The following is a 14,405-nucleotide window of genomic DNA, read 5'->3' on the forward strand; positions in this document are numbered from 1 at the left end:
ACCTCTAGACCCCCAGGTTGAGCCGACTAATCCTGCTGGTAAATGTGCTCAGCGGTCCCCAAACATTCCGGGTGCCATGGCCGCCGTCTCAGGGTCGTGCCCCACGGAGGGCGCTGGCCCCGCTGCCCCGTCCCCCCCAGAGCGCTGCTCCCCAGTGAGCACGGCCGCCCGCCGTTCTTCCCGGAAGCGCGGCGCCGCCCCTCCTCCGCCGGCTGCGCCCATCTCTGTTTCCCCTCTCCGGGGTGGGGGCCGGCTCCTCTTGCACTTGAGGAGCTGGGGGACCTGGGACCCCAGGCCTGTAAGCAGGGGTCACTGCCAGGCTTGTTCGGGGCAAGTGGGCCAGACGGGTGGAGGCCACCCCAGGGGGCCCGGGCTCTGGGGCCCAGAGAAAAGCAGCAACTCCCTTCCCTCTTCCCGCTCCCTGCGCCCCGAGGCCCGAGAGGAGCTGGGGGCCTGGCGTCGCTCCTGAGCACAGCACGGCGTGAGCCAAACTCTTCGAACATGGGATCTGAGCTCCATTCGAGGTGCTTGCGCAGCCCTGCAGAGGAAGTGGTTTCCAAACGGCAAACGTCAGCGGGGGCTTCCGAGCGCCGTTGCTGGAGCCAGGCCCGCGTCACGTGAGGGCAGCCCCCTGGCGGGTCTCCCAGGGCTTGCCGCCCGCGCCTCGCCTTCCGAGGGCGACTCCTCGTCCCCACTCTGCCCCCGACGGTGGGGGCGCCTGACTGACGTGTCGCTGCCCCAAGGGTCCGGGAACTGGAGCCCCCAGTCGGCCGAGGCCGACCCACCGGGGGGCTGTCGGCAGCCACGCGGAGACACCGGTTTGCAGGGAGAGTGAAGGACGCCAGCGGCCGAAATGCCGAGTTAGGCGAGTGGGGAGCAGGGAGGGGCCAGCGGGCACCGTGTGGCCAGGTCTCACGTCCGGGTCTGGCTCACTCCTGCTTCCCCGGGGCTTGGGGGTGTGCGCAGACACCTGCAGGTCCTTGCAGGGGGGCCCCTGGACGCCTCAGCCCGTCCCCACGTGCTCTCGACCTCCTGCGAACCCACGATCGCGTCTTGTCCAGTCCCGTTGGGTGAGTCCAACCCAACTTCAGCGACCGGAAGCCGCAGCACAGGCGGCGAGGAGAAGAGGGCCAGGGACCTGGGGGGCCGGTCCTGAGAGGGCCGCAGCCGGCCCGAGGCCCGGGCCCAGTGCCTCCCTTTCTGCCCGAGGCCCCGCGGCCCCGTGTTTCCGTGTTTCCGTGGCCCCGTGGTCCTGCGGCCCCCCAGCCCCAAGGCCAGTCCGGCTGCCCCCGGGAGAAAGCCCCCGCCCCTCTCCAGGGCAGGCCCCTCCGCCTGCTCCCCAGGGCGCCCCACCAGCTGTGCCAACGAGAGGCCTGCTGACGCGCAGGAAGGGGGTGCCTGGGTATTGGGGGGCTGGGCCCGCCGGCACTCTTCCCACGAGACCGTCACCCGGAGGGAACGTCCCAGGAGCAGCTTCCGTCAGAAAACACCCGACATCCCTCAGCCCCACGCGCTGCTTCGGGCGTGGCCGGCCTGCGGCGGGGACTGAGTCTCTCCGAGCGGGGAGGCAGCGGGGGGGCGGGGCGGGGCGGGGGGGTGCTCTTCATGGCACGTTTCCAGGGGAGGGTGGAGAGTGTCCCCCAAGCCATGTGCACCCGGAACCTCGTATGGGACGTGCTGCAAGGAGACCAAGGAGGGTGGGCAGCGGCAGCTGAGCAAGCCGCGCCAGCGGCAGGCCGTCTCCCTGGGTGCTGACGGGGCACCCTGGGCTCCGCCGGACCCGGGGGCCACTCAGGAAGGGGGCCGGCATGCCGTCTCTGGCTCCACCTCTCTGCCTCCCCCGGCTTCTGGGGGCGCCCACACTCCGGGGCTGTGGCCCTGCCCTCGAAGCGAGCAGTGGTGGGTCGAGTCCTTTCCCCATCGCCACCCGCAGGCTTCCCTCCTGACCCCGTCCCAGTGCCGAGGCCCCGGGGTGACTGACGCGGGGACGATGCAGGCCCATCTCCCACTCGAGGCTGAAGACGAGGCGCCTTAACTCCACCTGGGGTCTTCACTCCCCTTGCCTGTGATCATAGGCTCTGGGGACCAGGACAGGGCACCCTGGGGTGGCCTTTTGTGCATGACTCTGTCTACGACAGGGGTCTTCCTGGATGTCTTCCAGTCACCGAGTTCTAACCTGGTTCCGTTTTTATCGGATTCCATCTCCTGCACGAATCCGACCCTTTCGGTTACTGAGACGCGATGTGGGCAGCCCGAGGCCATCTGCCACAGGGAACAGCCACGCACACGTGGGAAGGACGTGGTCTCTGAGGTCGTGGGAGGCTGTGTGATACCAGCAAGGTCAAGATCAGGGATGACGTCGTCCTGTCAGCACCGTTTAAACTAAATGTCTCTGTTCCGCCGACGGCTGAGAGATGGCTGTGAAAGTCTCCGGGTTGTGGAATTGTTTATTTCTCTTTATCGGGCGCGCACACCCTTGGGATTGCTGTGTTTTCCTGACGAACGCAGCCTTCGTTCCCGAACGCCCACCTCCGGGCCCGGAAGGCTCGCCGTCTCCAGGTGCCTCCTGTCCGGTGTGAACGCGGCCGCTCCGGCGTTCCCCCGCTTCCTGTCACGTTCCGGTGAGCTGCTCTGAAGGGACACACTCGGAATGGCGACTACAGCGGGGTCACGCTACCTCCGCTCTTATTCTCCGAGAGGCACGCAGCGTGACTCGGCCGCCGTGAGTGCGCCTCGACCGTCGGGAATGCAATTCCCCGTTTTCAGGGCACGGACCGGTGGGCTCACCCGGCTGCGCAGCCGCCCCCAGAACTTTCCCGCAATGTGAGACCCACGAGACACCACCCGTTTCCCCCCACTTCCAGACCCTCGAGACCCCCGTTCTGTAACACTTCCGCCCCTCTGAGCAGGACTGCGCTGGGACCTCACGCGTGGTGGGGTCACCCGGTGTCCGTCCCTTTGCGCCGGGCTCACTTCTCTCAGTGCGGGGTCCTCAAGGCTCAGCCGCGCTGCGGCCGGGGCCAGGATCTCCCTCCTACTCGAGGCCGAACAGCACCCCACTGTGCGTCGTGACCATGTTTGGTCGCCCACTCAGCCCCCGAGGGGCACGGAGGCTGCCGGCGTACTGGGGCTGCCGCGCATGGTGCTCCGATGCACACGGGTGTGCAAACATCTGTCCGTGTCCTCGCGTTCCGTTCTGCTGGGTACAGGCTCAGACACGGAACCGCTGAGCCACGCGGCGACTCTACCTTTAACTTCTAGCAGCCGCCGTACCGTGCTGCACGGCGGCTGCGCCTCTCCCGCGGCCCCCGGTGGCGCGCGAAGGCTCCAGTCTCCCCACGCCCCGCCGACACGTGTCATGTCCTGGTGTTCCGACAGCAGCGTCCTCCTGCGTTTGAGGTGAGGCGCCTTCCTTTTAAAAACTCGTCCTGAAAATCTCTGCCTTTTAACCGGCACGCTCGGCTCATTGACCTTTAACGTGACGTTTTATACGGCTGGATTTAGGTATGCTGGTTTGTTATTTGTTCTGGGCTTTTTCCTCAATTTGTGTCCCCTGTTCCTCATTTTTTGCCTTCTAAATTGCCTATATATTTTTTTTAAATTCCATTTTAACTGATTGTTTCAGCTGTAGCTACATCCCTTTACATGACACCATTAGTGGTTGCTTAGAGATCAAAATATACATAATGTACATACTTCACTTTTCGTGTTCACTGGAGTTAGTATAGTGCCGTCCTGTGTGAGGCATAGACAGCATACAACTGCACAGGCCCCGCACACCCAGTCCTGTAGGCTGTCATCGTCCTGGGTACTCTGTGCACAGATGTAATAACCCCCAGAGGACGATGTTGGAATTTTTAGCTTTAAATAGTACCACGTATTTTAAACAGATTAAGATTTTTTAATTCTCCCTGGCTGGCATAGCTCAGTGGATTGAACGTGGGCTGCGAACCAAAGCATCGCGGGTTCGATTCCCAGTCAGGGTACATGCCTGGGTCGTAGGCCACGGCCCCCAGCAACCGCACATTCATGTTTCTCGCTCTCTTTCTCTCTCCCTTCCCTCTCTCTAAAAATATATAAATAAATCTTAAAAAAAGATTTTTTAATTCTTTATATTTACCCATGTTTCCTAGTTTTGATGCTGTTCATTACTTCCTTAAAATCTAAATTTCCAACTGGTATTTGAAGTTCCCTTCAAAGAACTTCATTTAGCATTTCTCATAAATAGCAACGGATTCTCTAAATGTTCTTTAATCTGAAAATGTTTTCGTTTTTGAAGGATACTGTCTGTCCCTGATTGTAAAATCCTGGATTGACGGGTTTTTCTTTCAGCAATTCAAAGGCATTGTTCCACCGCCTTCTGGCGTCCATAGTTTCTGAGGAGACGTCTGTAGTCATCCAAAGAACATTCCTCTGTGTACAGTACGTATAGCTTTTCTCTGGCGGCTTTAAAGATTTCTCTTTCTTCTGATTTTCGGCAGTTTGATTATGATGCATAGGTGTGGCTTATTTCTGTTTATCCTGTTTGGAGTTCACTGAGCTTTTTGAAACTGAGATTGATGTGTTTTGTCAAATTTAGGAAATTGCTTAATTTCCTATTTGCTTGAATACTTTCTCTGCCACATTCTCTCTTTTCTCTCTTCTTGGGACCTTCACGGCATATGTGTTAGACCGTCTGACGCTGTCCCACAGGTCCCCAAGGCTCCGGCCACTACTTTCCGTGTGTTTTCCCTCTCTTCTTCGGGTTGGGTCATCGGTATTCGTGTTCACAGACTCTCCTGACTGTTGTCTCTGCTCCAGTAGTGAGTCAACCCACTGACTTCCCAATTTCAGATATTGTCTAATTCTCAGCTCCAGAATTCCCATTTACTTCTTATCTGTATGATTTCCATTCCTTCGCTGAGATGTCTTACCCCCTCTTTCACCGCCAGCCTGTGTTCCTTTACTTCCTCAAGGATGGTCATAATAGTTAACACTCTTGTCTTCTGATCCCAACACCTCGAGGGCCCCTCGGGGCTGTCCTCCTCGGGGTGGCTTTTCTCTTGAGGCTGGGCCCCATTTCCTTTCCTTCCTATCGCAGAGACTCCGGGTTCTGTTCCCATCCCCGCCCCCCGGAGTGTCGCCACTTTGGTTTAGTAGGTGATCAGCATGACCGGCTCATGGTGGCAACGCTGCCTCTTCAGCATCAGCTCCAAGCACAGCTCAGATCTCTCTCCTTTAACAAACATCTTGTAGCCCGTGTAAAAGCACGTGTGGTCCCGGCGTCGGCCGGAGACGTGGGGAGAGTCTGTGAGCTTTCTTCCTGTCCAGAGTTTGCAGTTTTCATTTGCCAGGGGGCCAGGTCCAGCCTGAGTTTATGTGGCTGACGCTTGTGTTCTTACGCTTCTTTCTACCACACAGGTGTTCTGTTCTCCTGTCCCCAAGCTGGGAGGCCTCTGAGCATGTGACCTAGTGACAGCGATGCCTCCTCTCTCAGGAGGAGAGACTGAGGAACTACAGGCCGACTCTGTCTAGGCTATGCGCAGAGGCAGCCGTGGGTAACCCTGCCGTGTGAGTCTGCACAGGCCGCCATCACAAACCACCACAGAACGCGCAGCCCAAACCGTGGGAACTTATTCCCTCCCAGTTCTGGAGGCCAGAAGTCCAGGGTCAAGGTATCAGCAGGTTGGGATTCTCCTGAGGCCTCTCTCCTTGGCTTGTGGATGGCTGTCTTCTCATGGTCTGTCCTCTGTGCTTGTCTGTGTCCTCTTCGGTCCTTACGAGGACAACTCTCATAGGGGAGTGGAGCCCACCCCAAGGACCTCGTTTAACCTTAATCGCCTTTAAAGGCTCTGCCCCCAAAGAGAGTCACATCCTGAGTGGGTACTGGAGGTTAGGACGGCAACACGGTATTGGGGGAAGAAAATCTGTTCCATAATCTGCCCTTCACAGGCTGAGCACTGTCTGCTCTAAGGGACTGTGACTAATTCAGCTGATCCATCAACGTCCCCGTGTCGCCTATGTCCTGATGAGGACTCGGGGGCTCAGGAAGAGGCAGTGGTGCAGGGTGCAGCCGACACACCGGACGGCACTTCCCACGCCAGCCTGTCTGACCGGGAGTCCTGCTGCTCCGGGCTCCAGTCTTCTGAGCCCAGTGGGCTGCGGGCACACCCCTCCGCCAGGCCTCAGGACCGTAAGCACCAGCTGGGTCATCCGCACCTGACCAGAGGGCGCTGGGGGACTGTCTGTGGCTTGGTGTCGGCTCCTGGGAGCCCCAGAGGCATGTGGCTCCCTCCAGTCCCTGATGCTGGGGCCTGGGTGACATTAAAATCCCTGCTTGGCACCTCACCGAGGGGAGCAGCACCCTCCCCTCCCTTTGTCAGCTGCCTCCTGGCTGCAGGGTCCCTGTGAGCACCACGTGTCAATTGTCTGCGTGTGACAACTGAAGGGAGAAGCCCCCACGGCTCCATAAGGGCTGGGAATCATGGTGGAAAGTGTCCTGAGTCCCCTCAGTGGGGCGTGGCCATGGGGCAGGTATGCAGCCTAAATGTGCGTCGTGCCAGGCTGCCCCCTCTCCATGTGGCCCAGGGCAGCGTCCCCAGACATCTGGGGCGCCCAGGGGGTCTGCAGTGCGGGTCTCTCCAGGGGCATTGGCTGCCCCCACCCCTTTCTCTCTCTCCCTGTGAGGGACCACCCCGGAAGTGACACCTCGACCACTGTGTGTCCCCTCTGGGAATGGGGCTGGCTCTTCCAAGGTGCAGCTCAAGGGATGAGGCAACCTCTGGAATTAGCAGAGTTAGAATGTGCTGGAAAACTTGGCTTCAAGGTCATTTTAAAGTGTCGATGACACAGAAGAGCACAGCACAGGATACGGGAGGCGGGGCCCAGCCTGGAGCCACCAGACCGTCCGGCGCAGAATCTGCGAGGAGGGCACAGTGCGGGCAGGCCCGGGGGCTGGGTGACGGTGCTGCCCAGCCAGCGCCGGGTGGCCGGCATCTCGCACATCAGAGGACATCCCTGCCCCAGCAGGGCTCCCCCCCCGCCGACTGTGCTCACGCAGTCTCGCGCACATGGCCCATTCGTCTGCCCACGTGGCACCGCCTGGCGAGCAGCTTAGCAACCACGAGCCCCTGGTAAGGCGTTTGAAAGGCACACACACGCAGACAAAAACCGTTCGGGGTCCCGAATTCTACCAGTGCCCTCCCCCCCCGGGGTGAGAGGAGTTGGGGTGCTCGGCCCCCCAGGGAGGGGCAGTCGCTGGGGGAGGCGCCACTGCGAGGCGAGCACAGCCCAGAACGAGAAGGGTGACACAGAGGCGCCTCGCCGCCGGCACCTGTCGCCCCGCCGCTCAGCGCAGGGTCACGACAGGAGGCGTGCAATTACAGGGGCGAGGGTGCCCCAAGGACATCCACACGGAACTTATTAATATCAGACCCGCAGGTGACAAGTGTCAGACAATCGGTCAACAAGGGGCCTTGTGTCTGCCTGACCCCGGCTAATCCGCGATGATCCCCAGGACGCGTCCTTCCGGGGGGTCCCTGGCATCGGCCGGGAGGGGCGGCCCCTTCCCTTTTATTAGCAGCTAAGCTCTTTATACTTTGACCATATTGCGGCAGGTTAGGAGTCGGAGCTTTATTGTCTTACGTTATTGAAAACCCAGATTCCGGCAGGCTTCTCCCTCAGGTCACGCTTTGCCTGTGAATGCGCTCTCATTTTTCCACGCGCGGAGGCCGTCTGGAGGGAGGCAGGAAAAGATTATGACTGTAATATACTTAAATCCAATTTATTTGCCAGGCCAGAAACTTCCCGCCTCCACGATTGCTTCCCACCCTGGACGTTGTCTTTAATTCATTTGTGACAGGGAGGGTGCGCAGCAGCACCTTCTAGCGGGGGCCCAGCGCGGAGGGAGGGTGGGGGTCCGGAGGTGTCCAGCCCCGGTGACAGGAGGGCCCCGGAGGGGCTCTGGGCACTGACCGAAGTGTCCAGGTCAGAACTTCCCGTTGGCTCAGGAGGAAGCCACCCTGGCGTGAGTGGGAAGGAAGCTCGGGCCCCAGAGGTCAGCGTGTCTCGGGGGGCCTGCTGCTGCAGCCCCCACTTCTGTCACGGCTTCGGCACCGGGAGCATCTGCCTCCTGGCCGCCTGGCTGCCCCCCGCACCAGGGCGCTCCCACAGCCGCACGGTGGGTCTCTATGAGCCTGCGTTCACCTCCCTCCGGACAACACACCTGGGCGCAGGCGCACAGCCTGGGGCCTGATCTTGGGGGGAGGAGCAGCGGTGTCCTGACCGGGGCCGGAAGGGCACGTCTGTGAAATGTGCCCCAGGCTGGAGCGGCGGACCAGGCCCCGGGGCCGATGTCTGGCCGGGAAGATGCGCTTTGACGCGGGCTCGAAGCAGCAGGTGCGGCAGCGCAAGGTGCGCGGGTCCCCCTGGCCGGCGGCTCTCACGGCCCCCGGCCTGAGAGCACCGACAGGTGTCACGGCTTCCCCGGACGGCGTTTGACCCCAGAAGGAGACGAAGACGGTGGTCCCTCCTTCAGGAGGTCCAGGAACAGGGCTCGGAAGGCAGCTTTGGGAGTAAATCCACACAAAATCGACCCTTACGAGGGCAGGGAGCGGACGCTGGAGCAGGGCACTTTATGTATTGACGGATTCTGCCAAACCGTCTCCCAGAGTGATGGTGGCGCGATTCATTCCTGCCCACGGTGTCCGGATGCCGGTTCCCCACCGTCTCCATCAGCCCTAAGTATTGGAATTTAAAAAAAAATTCTTGCCAACTTGATAGTTAAATGATATACACTTGATTTGCTTTTTTTTTTTTTTTTCACTTGGGAGATTTAGCATCCGGTGGGAGGCACAGACGGAGGCCGCCCAGGGCGAGGGCGACTGTCTCATGGGGGACCTCACGGCCAGGGTCCGGGTGAGGTTGGACGGTGTACACCGGGTGGATGGGAAGGGTCCCGCTTATTACGTTTAAATGGAGCCAGATTAGCTGACCCAGGAACCAGCTGGCCGGCCCACGGGTGGGTGACACGTGGGGCCCAGCTCCGGCCTGTCCCCCGGTCATGTCCTTGGCTGGGCATGCTGAGTCCCATGCCTGCCCCACAGGGGGCTGGCCGGGCGACCCACTGCTGTCCCTGCCAGCCCCAGGCCCTGTCCCTCTCGCGCTCACTGGGCTCCAGGAGTCACTAGGCCGTGGGGGCAGGGGAGCAGGCGCCCCAGCAATGCCTGTCCGGCGGGCAGAGCCAGCCCCCAGAGGAAGTGTGGAGCCAGGGCAGGGGAGCCGGGCTCCCCGCAGGGCAGGCTCTGGGCGACCATGAACTGGGCCCCAGCCCCCTCTACCCGCTCACCGCCGCCGCTGCAGTGAGACTGTGCTGGGCCTGCCCCTGCCGCCCTCACCACTGCCCCTCCCCAAAGCCCTTCCGAGAGCCAGAGCTGCTGCCAGAACCCTGAGGCCAGAAGGGAAAGCTACACGTGTCCGATGTCGGGCGTGGGCCCACTCGTGCGCCCCCAAGGGCAGAGCAGGGGCAGCCCTGGGGCGCTGGGACACTGGCCTCAGGGTGTCCACGCCACCCGGGCCTGACGCCCTCACACACAGTCACCAGCTTAGAGCGGCTGCGCCGTGCTGCCAGTGGCCGCGTTAAACCCTTCACTCCAGGAGCCTCCTCATTTGGTGGCAGCCACGGCATGTCCAATCAGAGGACACACGAGAGGAGGAAGTCGAGACTCAGAGAGCCACATCCATTCACGCTGGTGTGGCGCGTGCCCGTGGGCGGCGGGGACCATGGCTGCAGATGCTGGCCCCGCTCTGGTCCTGCCAAACCCTGGTCTCCCAGCCCCCATAGCGGCCTGATGACGCGGCCCGGTGCAAACAGGGGGCAGAGTTGGTTGTGTGAGCACACTTCCCTAGCACAGCCCGCCACGCCTGCTTTGGTTTCCAGGGCGACATCCATCCCTGGTGATGCTACGTGATGTGAGTGGGGGAGGTGAGCTCCTGCGTCCCAGGGCCAGAGGACACCCCACTGGGGACCTGGAGGGGGGCGGGCCATGCCGAGCAGCCCCGCCTGTCCCCGCCCCCCAGGACCTGCTGGCAGGCACCAGCCCACAGCCCACGCACGTGAAGGCAGGCAATGCGCCACGATTGCGTGGGACGGGAGAAGACCACCCACAGATGGCAGAGCGCGGCCGCGAGAGTCCCCAGGTTACTGTGGGGAACGCGGCACAGCCCAAGTGTGTTTTCCCTGGGGAGCCACGCTACCACTGGGTTTAATTTTTAATTTTTACGTTTTAATCAAAAATAGATCAAGTGGTGGGGGTCTCTCGGGGGAAACGCACTTCGCACAGGAAGCCGGCCACGCTCCTTTAAACATTCAAAGCTGCCGCTGCCACGGGAGTGCAGGTGGCACCACCGTGGCCCCTGGGCCGGGCGGGGCGGGGCTCCGGGGTGCCACGGCCGCCGGCAGCTCCGGCGGCTCCAGCCCAGCTGCGAACGCCGGTGGGAGAGGCCGCTCCAACCGGCCATCCCGTCGCCCCGCACAGGGCCAGCCCCCGCGCTCCCTGGAGCGGCCACTCACGTGTCCCGGGGTGGAGGGCAGAGGTCGCCTCACCGGCGCAGGCGCCCCTGCCGTGTGCGTCCGTGCGTGCACACCTGCTCTTTAAGGCTCCGCCCGCCCTCTAGAACCGGGGAAGACAGTTTCCCCGAGTGGAGGAAAGGCACGCGCCGCGTTGCCCAGGGGCCCACAAGGGACAGAAGTGTCTTCCATCCACCACGGTCGCCTGGCCTGTCACATCCCGGGGGGCTTCCAGAGCAGCCACCCAACCGGCTGTGCGACCCGGACGACCTTCTCTGGGCCAGGCACTGTGCTCTGTTTAATGCCGCAGGGCTGGGCGGAGCCCCCGGCGGCGTCCTGGGGGTCGAGGGCCCACCGCCGTGCGCTGGGGCTGCGGTTCCTCCTGCTCACGGCCGCCACCCCCTCAGCGTCATGGCTGGTGCTCGGGTGACGGCGGCGGGCTGCTCCCTCTCACCCCGTGTCCGCTCGGTCGCCTGGGGGGCCGTTCAAGGCCCCAGGGGGCTGGGCGCTTGGCGAGGAAATGGACGGCAGGGGACATCGGGGCCTCCGGAGCTCAGCCCTGCCCGGAGGCCACTGCGACGCCCGGTCAGCGCCCACAGCCCCGACACCCGCAGAGTCCTTCCGAGGACCAGGGTCTCTCCCCCACGTGTCACCCTCGGGCTCAGTACAATGGCATTTGATTTCTGCCTCCCTCCCTGGCTCATCATCACTGATGGAATTTGCAGTGGCCGTCTGGCGCCCTCTGCAGGCCGGAGGACTGTGGGGCCAGGGGAGGGCTGCTCTGGCTGTCCCCTCTGGGGCCCCACCCACCACTGCCGAGGGTGGAGCCTGAGCCTGTGGACGCCCTGTCCACAGGCGGGTGGGGACAGACACCCCACCCCCCACGACCTGCACATCTGGATCCTGCCCCCGTCTCCCTGCCACTCCCTTGGCCCAGTGCCTGCTGCTGGGGCCCCCACGGTCCCTTCTATGGGCTACCTCTGGGGCTACTGGAACAGCTGTGTGAGGCCCCGACTCAGGACACAGGGTAAGGGACTCGGCTGCAGTTCCCGGCCTGGGGGAGGGGGTGGGCCCAGGGGAGGTGAGGCCCGCAGGGACAGTTTCAGGCGCCAGGACCGCCCACCGGCGCCACGGTCGCACAAGTCCCAGCAGTGGACCGGCTTTTCTCACGGGCCCTGCGCGCTCCCTAGCAAAAGAGCTTGGGGACGTTTTCCGAACAGACTTCCTCCTACTGCGGAGGCCACGGGGCGTGGTCCGGGTGTGCCCCCAGTGGTGGGCCCCAGCTTCGCGTCCACGGGCCAGGCGGAGCGTGCCTGGGCTGGCTCTCCCGTCCTCACGCCCCGCACGGCTTACATGGGGGTGAGGAGGGGCGGCCTCCCGGGGCCGTGCGGGGTCCTGACCCCGCGAGCAGGGCAGGGAGACCTCGGGCGGTTCGGGCTCTCCCGGTGCCACTGAGGGGGCTCCTCACTGCGCAGTCCCCTTGTTTGTGCTTGGCTGCCCCAGGGGCGATCCGTCTGGGCCACGTGGGCGGGATGCCACTCCCTGTCCTGGAGGGAGAGCCTGGGGGTCAGATTTGGAGGACTCCTCGGTCAGAGAATTGGAATGTCGGAGGACACATTTAAAATGCCAGAGGAGAAACCCCAGGTGTCCGTATCACACTGCTAGGAATCAAAGCAGAAAAAGTGGGACATAGGGCAGCGCTCAGGAAGTGACTCTCCGATCAAGTTCAGGGTTATTTCAAGCCTCACGGCCAGTGTCGGGTTTCCAGGCTCCCTGCCGTGTGCGTGCCTTACACCCGGAGGGACCCCGGGCAGCTGGGGACACGGGACCTCGGAGCTGGACACCCTCCGAGCTCAAGTCCAAGGAGAGAGTGCAGGCCACCAGCCCAGGGAGGAAGCCCCCTCAGCGGTGAGCATGGGAGGGAGGGCTCTCCCCGGGGGAGGGGCTGTGTCTGAGCCCTGCTGGAAAGACTGGGGGGGGGGCCTTCCCCCCAAAGTGCCACTGCCGTGACAGGTCTGTGCTTTCTTCACGGCAGTGAGGACACCTAACGTGGTGAGCGTGCCATGCAGCCGTTGTCCGCAGGTCCGGGCAGTGCAGCAGAGGTGGGCAGCACCGAAACGACCTCCGGGGCAGCCGCCCGGCCACGCTCCTCTCCCGGGAGTCGGGCCAGTCTGGACTCCGCCGCACAGCGGCGTCTGCACATCCGCGCAGCAGGTGGGACCAGGCTCACTGAGCTCCCCTTAACGTCCCCCAGGACCCCCCACCCTGCTGCGCACCTACGCGGGGTTCCCTTCCTCTCAAAGCGGCTGACAGCCCACTGCGTGCGAATGCCACACGGTCCTCACCCGTTCACCCGCCGGTGGACATCTGGGCCCTGTGTCTGTCCTGGCTGTCGCGGGCAGGGCCGCAGCGCGCAGGCCGGGGCTCCTGCCGCTCCCCGGTCCCGGCGTTCGGGCCGCTGCCCACGGCTGGGACGACCGAGCACAAGGCAACAAGTACCCGCGGGCTTCACGGGGGTGCTCACAGGGGCGCCCACGAAACGCCCCCCTCGCCACCCTGAGCGACGCGGCTGCGAATGACTTCCGTGTCTACGGTTCGCTCTTACTGATGATCTGCAATGTTGGCGTTCTTCTTTCCTAAGGGTGGGTCTGAGGTAGAATTGTTTCAGCATTAAACATTTGTGGAAAGAGGCTACATTGTACAAGAAGAAAAAACATTTCCAGTCGTGCTACTAGCGCTTCCTTAGCTGTTTGCCACGCTTCTGAATGTCCTGTGAGTTTTACAGTCTGCTGGTTTAGAACCCGCCGTGAACTTATTTTCGTCAATGACAACTGGTGCCTGTGGACATGTCTGTCCCTACACAGAAAACAAACAGTGACGGAGTATAATGAAAGACACACTGGGAAGTTTATCTAATGGAAACACCCACACCAGTCTGTGTCCTCGGGCTGTAAGAACACGCTCTGTCCTCTGGTTTGACGAGAAGACAAAGGTGAAGAACCTGAAAGGGTTGGTCCCATGTCACGCTCCTCAGTGTGCGGGGCCCCTTCGGGGAGAGCTGGGCAGGTTTTGCCTGCTGGGGAATCCGTGCGGGCACCTGCAGCGCCGCCATGTCCACGAGGCAGGAGACGGCCTCCGTGCGAGGTCACAGCACCCGCCGTGGGCGCTCCCGCGCGTCCTGCCTCCTGCCTGTCACAGCGAACATCAGACCCGGCCTGCTGCAGAGACGCTCCCCACACTTCCTGCAGCCTTTGAGAACAGCCTCTTCCGACCAGGCGGGTACTTAGCACCAGGACGGGGGGTGACACGAAGGCCTGCTGGGATGGGGCCCCCCCGCACCACACACATTGGGTTAGAAACGAAGAGGGAGCCATCCCCAGGGGCAGTGCCCACCGGGCGAAGGTGGCGTCTGGGTGAGCGGTATTTATTTTCCTTCCTGTATTGTCTGCATTCTTCTGTAAGGAGCCGGGGTTGTTCTTATAACCATTAAAAAAAGCCATCTGAGCCCTGGCTGGTGTGACTCAGTGGATTGAGCACGGGCCTGCAAACCAAAGGGCCGCCAGTTCGATTCCCAGTCAGGGCACACTCCTGGGCTGCGGGCCTGGTCCCCAGTGGGGGACGCACGAGAGGCCACCACACAATGATGTTTTTCTCCCTCGCTTTCTCCCTCCGTTCCCCTCTCTCTAAAAATAAGTAAATAAAATCTTTTTAAAAAGCCATCTGAAACAAAAGGTTTTACCTAAACGTTCATTTCCCCTGGAGGTTTCAGGCTGTAGGGCCCTCGAGGAGGTGGGTGGGTGGGTGGGTGGGTGGGGTGTGGAGGCCACTGTACCGCTGGGGCCACAGGCCGGGGTGGGCG

General features: G+C 62.2%; 1 long non-coding RNA gene across 1 annotated transcript; it reads left to right on the forward strand.

Moving 5' to 3' along the window:
* The first annotated feature begins 11,380 nt into the window (after positions 1 to 11,380).
* On the forward strand, positions 11,381 to 14,133 carry LOC123828925. Its single transcript, XR_006787527.1, has 3 exons — positions 11,381 to 11,573; positions 12,315 to 12,454; positions 12,582 to 14,133. It is a non-coding gene; the product is annotated as an uncharacterized LOC123828925 (long non-coding RNA).
* The last annotated feature ends 272 nt before the right edge of the window (positions 14,134 to 14,405 follow it).

This window comes from Phyllostomus hastatus, unplaced genomic scaffold, assembly GCF_019186645.2.
Source record: "Phyllostomus hastatus isolate PE091 unplaced genomic scaffold, TTU_PhHast_1.1 phas_scaffold_1066, whole genome shotgun sequence".
NCBI classification, from domain to species: Eukaryota; Metazoa; Chordata; class Mammalia; order Chiroptera; family Phyllostomidae; genus Phyllostomus; species Phyllostomus hastatus.